At 41.3% G+C, this 7,823-nt stretch overlaps 1 long non-coding RNA gene across 1 annotated transcript in view; it reads right to left on the bottom strand.

Moving 5' to 3' along the window:
* LOC107750029 (uncharacterized) overlaps positions 1–7,583 on the bottom strand; it is a 12,244-nt gene extending 4,661 nt beyond the window's left edge. The window contains exon 1 of the long non-coding RNA XR_001641106.1: positions 7,494–7,583. This is a non-coding gene — a long non-coding RNA (uncharacterized LOC107750029). The remainder of the gene's footprint in view (positions 1–7,493) is intronic.
* Positions 7,584–7,823: the final 240 nt, after the last annotated feature.

Here is a 7,823-nt window from a genome sequence, read left to right as displayed (position 1 = left end):
TGGCCCGCGACTCCGAGATGAACATCTTCCCGCAATGAGAACATGACTCATCCACAAACGCTACCTCAGCGTGCTACATGCCCAGGCACGTGAGGCAGCGATCGTGACCATCACCCAGCGCCAGGTAACGACCGCATCCAGAAACGCTCGGGTGATACGTTGTCTATAGCAAGACCCACATCGTCTTTACAAAGACGTAACGTCAAGTTTGCCACGCAACGTCGTCTTTAAAAAGACGCACCCGAAATTGCTCTTTTAGGGAAAAAGCTCTTTTAGCGTGCTGAGGCGCACAGGGGAGATGATCATCTGCAACACAAACAGGGGGTAGTGCAGCCTGATGTGTGCAACCCACTCGACACGGGAAAACCACAGCCGCTGAAGCGCCGTACCACCAGCACGAGAGGTCAGGAGCAGAACGATAGAACCGCTCGGCTCTGAAGTGAAAAGCTGAATATGCGCTGCATCTGCTGCCTACTTATACTCACACTGTGATCAGCGGCAGCTGGATGCAATAATCGCATGCCAATGTGCATTGGCTCGTTTAGTTTACACTCGAAGTAGATTGATCTCTCTAAGTGAGATCCCAATTCGTCGGTCATCCGACGTGACGTCGAGAGTGACCGACTGAAAGGGAACTTGGTGCTTCTAACTTCCCTGCAGCAGTTTGTGGAAGCTGCTTTTTCTATTCCAGTATTTCAGAAGCACTCTGACCTGAACCCCACTGAACAGCTCTGGGATGAATCTGAACAGCGAGTCGGACCCCATCACTCAATATCGTCTCAGTCGAAAGATAATAAATTGCTGGCATATGACCAACAACTTTATTAAAAATTTGGACAGATCAGTGAGGTTTGACTTTACCGCAACTTTTTTGGGATTGTGATGAAATATAACAGATAATTATTAAATGCAAAAACATGTCGTTAATGTAATTCAGAAATTACAATAATTTTGTCATGTGAATCTCATGAATATCAAAATGTAAATTTATTAATTTAAGAATCAACCAATACTAGCATAGCAAAAGAGACAATATTTTATAACGGAATTTTTTTTTAGAATGTATAGGCCTACGTTAGCATTAGTTAATGTAATAGTTAAAAAGAAATTATGCTCACCAAGGATTTATTTGATCAAATATTATTACCATTTAAAATAGCTGTTTTCTATGTGAATATCTGTTAAACTGTAATTTATTTCTGTGATGCGCAGCTGAATTTTCAGCATCATTACTCCAGTCTTCAGTGTCACATGATCTTCAGAAATCATAATAATATGCTGATTTGCTGCTCAAGAAACATTTCTGATTATTATCAATGTTGAAAACAGTCGTGCTGCCCAATATCTTTGTGGAAACTGTGATAATTTTTTTTTTATTAAAATAAAGCAATATAGAAATAGAAACCTTTTGTAACATTATCAACGTCTTCACTGTCACTTTTGATTAATTTAATGTGTCCTTGTCAATAAATAAATAAAATCTTATAGAACCCAAACTTTTAAACAGTAGTGTATAATGATAAATAAAAATACAGCAGTTATTTATCATGTTTAATGTTCATTACACATACTACTGGTTTTTAATATGAAAGCTTTCCCTAAACATGAATTAACAATGAACAACAACAACATTTAAAAACAACATTAATCAAGACTAAACAAAAATATGTAATAATTACGTTTTTCAATTTTAAACAATAGTCTTGTTCATGACTAGTAAGAATGGAGAGCTGGGTGGACATGAAGATAATGTGCAAAATCGTAACGGTACTAAAAATAGGCTTCTTCACCATATTTAATCTCAGTGTCTTTCTTTTGATTTGGGGGTGAGATATGAGCAGGGCTGCTCTCCTTGAGAATCATTAACTGACTTTTAAAGAGCGTTAATGTTGAATGTTGTGAGGTACAGTGGTGGTTTTTAATTAGAATAACCTGCAAGCACTGACACCGGATTTTAAATATTTTGTCTTGTGTGACAAACATTCTTTTTGAGTTTTATTTAGAAAAGCATCTAGACCAGGAATGAATGCAAATGCATAAAGATGCATCAACATGACGATGATGTGAGAGCGGAGCCGCGGCGCGCTGCCCTTTAATGCGATGGGTGGGATCGGTTTCAGAGAGAGCAGATGACATGTCACTTCCTGGCCACACACATGACTCCCCGCTGCCCTCAGTCTCTCTGTAAGGGGACCTCCGGCGGCTGCGCTCAGTGAAAGCCCTCTCAGATGTCACGTCTGCAGGTCCACCGTGTGCAGTCCACTGCTGTGAGTCCCCAGGGCTCCATTATCTGCTGACGGTGCATATTGATCTACCGCAGAGGATGCCACCTTTGCTTTGCAGATACGGCTGCATGGGAGGACGCTCACAGTGTTGTGAGGGGGCGAAATGTCTCTCGGGTTTGTCAGAAAAATCAATTCAATTTGACATGCGAACAGCTGCATCTAAAACACAGCTGGCATGGACTGATTTTCGTCAGTAAAGTAAATGGGAAGAACAGATGATCTATTTGAGTTCAAGTAATTCAAAATGTATAAATGCAAGTCCTGAGCAACATCCGAATAAACTACTGCAATGCTGCAACATTTCTGATCAGAGGAATCATCCACATCTTAAAGGGACAGTTCACTCAAAAATCCCTCAAACACACACGACTTTCGTTCTTCTGTGAAACGCAAAAGAGGTTTAGAATAATGTGCCTGCTGCTCTTTTGCATTCACTTACATAAGAGCATTGTAACAGTAGTCCATACTGTACACACTACTTCAGCTGCATGGCAAAAATTATTTGGCAGTTCATCAAAATATCATATTTACCATCTCATATAGACTGACATAACCATAGCACATTCATCACTGCTGTTCGGTAAGGCAAGCATTACTATGGGTACAGGTATATAGTATACAATGTAGTATACACTAGACTGTCTAATGTTTATTTTTAGATAGATAGATAGATAGATAGATAGATATGGTTCATTTGTCACACTGGAAATAGATCAAGCCGGCCTGAATTGCATTGTGGGATACTCTGTGCAGTGTGCTCTGCTGAGACTTCAGGTGGGCTCTTTTGATTTGGGACAGTACACAAGCATCAAGGACATGTTCCTGGCTGATACAGGTAATGCAGTGAAATACGTCAAATGTACCGGAGAGTCTCTTTGGTTAATGACGCTAGTGTTTTAGTAAGTGGGCAGGACTTGTCAATAATCATCTGTCAGTCGTTCTCCTCCCAGTTGAGCCTTGGTTAAAGATAAAGTGTGTAACCTCAATGCTTCTAGAAGAACTGCAAACATTTTCAAACTGTTATCCATTGGTGAGAATGCATGAGATGGGGAAGCATGACGGGGCGTCTGAGGACTGACGTATTGATCCAGCGTCTCTACAGCAGAACAGCTTCAGAAGGGCTGACTATGCAAACTCATCTGTGCTATCTGCCTCATGTACTGTACCGTGTCAAAGCATGCACGCAGATCTGAAAAACACATGAAATATTAAATATGTTGTCTAAGCTGGTCCACAGAATTCATCTCCTCATGCTATGAATCTGCACATTTAGTTCAGAAGCTGCACTACTAGAGATTTGTTACATTTACCTATGTGTATTTGCTATTGATTGTTGATTTTATAGTTATTTATATTGATGTGTATAATGAAACATTTAATATCATTTAATATCACATTTCATTTTTGGATGAACTGTCCCTTTAAAGCCGTTATAAAATAGCCACAAACATTCAACCTTTGCTTGTGTCAAAAAAACTGAATCCCAATGATCATACTGGTTATGTACACCTTGGATGCACTGTAAATCACTATCAATAAAAACATCTGGCATTTGCATAAACGTTAATCTTAATGTTTACTTACAAGCACAATTTTTGCAATGTAAAGGTTTCACACAACTTATAATGGCTCGAATAACTTAATTTCATCTCACTGCAGTATGACTTCACAATAAGGACAGCTGTTCAGATGCCATTAATAAAGTATTATACAACAACTGCATGAATCATATTTCATTCAGTGAATCATGTACTATAAATGATAAATGATGATTTATGGCAGTTTAAGAGAGATTAGCCCATTTCTAGCACAGCAATGCAGTTCATTTACAGACTAACATGACAACTACTGTACTGATACTGTACATGTTTCTCATCCTCACATGAAGCTGACAGTGTTTGGGAAGCTGCTCTGAACCCGTATCTCACGGAGTTACAAGGTACTCTATGAAAAAGTATTTTTAACTGATTGCTCAAATGAATGGTCTGTGCATATTGAATCAAACTTTCAGACTCCTGTTGTTTGGCTGTAAAGCTGCAGGCAAAACTCACTGTGACTGGAAAAACAAGCCTGTTACCACAAAAGCTAAAACCAGCTACTACACTCACACTACTAAACAATGTTGCTAGTTAGCAGTCTGTCTACTGATCAGTGTGTACAGACAAACAGCACTGACTATTTTCATAGTATTGCACTTTCATCACTGCTAAAGTCTGGATTTAGAGTAAATGAGTAAATGATGAGTAAATGATTTTTCAGTTGTGTGTGAATAGTTCTACTATAGGTTTACTCACAGAAGACAAACCAATTTGTCTGCCTGTTTCATTGCCATTAAACAAAATGCAATGCTCTAAGCCCTCGGGCCCCAAGTCCTCCTCCGAGGCCACGCTTTGGTGACGTAATGCCGCATAGGCTGTGGGGTAGTGGACCGCTGTTGGGCTCGACTACAGGACACTTGAGGGGGTGCTCGTGAGCAACCTGCTGGGACATGATGTTCACTGTAACAACGCAAGATCAAGTGCAACATTTGGGACAGAGTCTATGAGATTCCAACAACTACATGACATTCATGTAACAAACCAGAGCTGAATGCATCAGCAAGAATGTAGGTTTGCGGCTGAACACATGATTCTGAGGCTGATAATGTGTGAAGAACAGCATCTTGGGATGTGTGTGAGGGGAGAAGCTGTCAAACATCTGCTGCTGTGCTATGATGAGGTGATATATGAAAACAACACTTGCAAAAGCGACTGCTGTTAAATCCTGAAACGCTTATGTGACTAAAAACACAGGACTTACAGTGCGCAGAACTCACTGCCACTATGCCAGGATGTTGTTATGCGGTGGCTATGTGCTCTGAGGGTGTTTTAGTTGCTAGCTGTTGTTAAGGTGGTTTCTAAAGGCCCAGGTATACTTCATTTTCTGCGTTCTGCAACACATGCGCAGTACAATAGCTTTTTATACTCTCCCAGGCATCAGAGGGCAGCACTGAGTCATGCCATTCACAGGACATTCGAAAAAGAAAAATAGAGAATCTGCCATTTAATGCAAAGTTAGAACAAAAAATGAAGCAAAATATATGCTATGTGTTTTTCTTCTATTTAGTTTTGTATTGTACTCTTCTTCAACTAATGTACAGTACAACACAACTGTGCATATTGCCAGTCACCTTGCGTATGCGCTGTTGTACGTGCAAAGCAGATGGTCGAAGTATACTTTAGGCTTAAAGTCCCCATGTAATAAAAATTACAAAAGGTGTTAGTAGCAATATGTTAGTCTTAAGGTTATCTATAAGGCAGTGTGCTCCAAAACAGTGACAAAATTCGCATTTAGAAGATATAAGCATTCAAAGCTTGCAGTTCGTCACTTCCGCCAAAACGGCTCAACGATTTTTTTTGACGTCACATCGTACTTCAGCTTCTCATCAAACTTTCTGTCCAATCAAATGCTTTCTAGAATCCGAAGCGCCCGCCCCCTACACTATAAAATATACGCTGAAGCCGCGGCTGAAATCGGTCACTAAACGAACGCTATTGGCTATTTTAAAAAGGGGCGGGGCTGCTTGATATGTCCCGCCCTGTCTTCCTGTTTCAGTTAAAATGACGTCAACACAGAGTAACGCTGCGTGTTTCTAAGCATTTCAGGGGACCTTTAAGTGTTTTCAATCTATCTAGCATGAAAGTCTCTGAGATGTTCTGGTTTCTAGGGTCCCTACTTCAGGATGACACACGCTGAAGTTTAACATTATGCACTCTAATAGCGAAAAAGCTACATTATTGAATGTCTGCTATTTCTATTTACAATTCAAACAATGTATAATGATCAGCATTGTACTGTATTTCCAGTCTTTTAGAGCTTGAATGTATCTAACTATATGAAATGCATCTGATTTTTTTTTTTTTTACAGAATTGATGCAACACAGCGATTCATTATGGGCCTATAATAATGAAGCATGCCTTAGCCAGGTTTATTTGTATTGAATGGCGGTAGATCACAAAGCTGCCCCCCACCCACTCAAAACCCTGCAGTCCCTGAGCTAATGATTAATACTGTACTCTGTGCACAAACACAAAGACAAGCTGTGAATAAAAGATAAAAAGATCCCTACAGGATAACGCAAACCATTTGACCTCATCCGCGGCGTGTTCACTCCGTGTGACAGACGATCCGGCACCGCAGGCTGCACTTCTGTCTGTCACAGCCCGGCTGTGGGCTCGTGAGCGTCCGGCACATGTGCGCGGGGATGACGCATCAGAATGCAACATGCACTAACCTGATCCCCTACAGATACAATCATACACCCCCACACACGCGGGTAATGAGCGAGTCTCCCGCTACCGGGCATGATGAAGGACGAGCCACAGCAGCAGAAGTCAATTTCTGCAGTAATTAGAGCAGACACACATTTACAGCTGAAGCACTTGTGCATATGACACCTACTGCACGACTAAAATGCAGAGCATGCAGTTGTCTACCACTTATGAAATCAGCTTAACCTGTTTAGATATTACATTGCTGTATAAAAATTCAATATGTTTTCAAGTACATTTTTCAACATCTTCATAACAAGTTTGCTGTAATAGTACCTTTCAGCTAAGATTTTAGTACATAATGATCCACAGCACTACTGTCAATGTCACTGACGTCGGTACAGATGAGATTCCCCTTGTGTTCTTACCTAGCCCATCCACCACTTCCCAAAAAAAAAAAACTCGTTTGTCGCAGTGAAGCTACTACTCTGGAGGTCAACGCCATACATCTTTCCCTGACCGCGTCAAAAAGCTACATCCGCACGACAAACTTTACACCGCCTGACTTACTCTGAAGCGGTTTAACTCAACAGCGTCAGGAACCGTCCCCGTCGCCGCTCGGCAGTAAGATCTGTCTGCGCTCAGGCGGATCTGAGGGCACCCATGCAGAAGAGCTTTGACATAATCCCATTCAACTGTAACTGGAGCTTCCAGAGGAGAAAAAACAGCCGTGACACTGGTCAGGAGCTCCGCGGGCTCGTTTGAGACACAGGGAGAAACCTAATGTGTCCCCACCTGCCAGCATGTCAACCTTCTGCATTTGAAGGGCAGAGACACACACATGCATTTCAGCACAGCTGCTCCACGTTCCTGCACGCCGCACTGAGGATCGCCGCCACAAACATGCATTAACCGTAAAACGATGCGGCACTAGTAGCATATGTGAGTTTTACTTACTGAACCAGACGATCATGTCAAATCCACAACGCTGTGAGTCACCCTTCAGCATCTGTACCGAGAGACGCGCACACACACAGCCTCAACCATACTACACAACACACTGACGGAGAGAGAGAGAGAGAGAGGAGGGAGGGAGTGAACCCTGCAGAACACAGAGAGAGAGACATGAAGAGATGGGAACAAGATTAGATAGATGATAGATAGATAGATAGATAGATAGATAGATAGTAGGGATGGGAGATATGGGCTTAAAAAAATATCACAATATTTCTGGTATTTATTGTGATAACGATATCAATGACGATAATTCAGGGAATCCTGTTTCTT

The sequence above is a fragment of the Sinocyclocheilus rhinocerous genome, unplaced genomic scaffold (assembly GCF_001515625.1).
Source record: "Sinocyclocheilus rhinocerous isolate Xijiao unplaced genomic scaffold, SAMN03320098_v1.1 scaffold542, whole genome shotgun sequence".
NCBI classification, from domain to species: domain Eukaryota; kingdom Metazoa; phylum Chordata; class Actinopteri; order Cypriniformes; family Cyprinidae; genus Sinocyclocheilus; species Sinocyclocheilus rhinocerous.
Note: the sequence above shows the minus strand (reverse complement) of the source record. Positions and strands in the feature narration are given on the sequence as shown.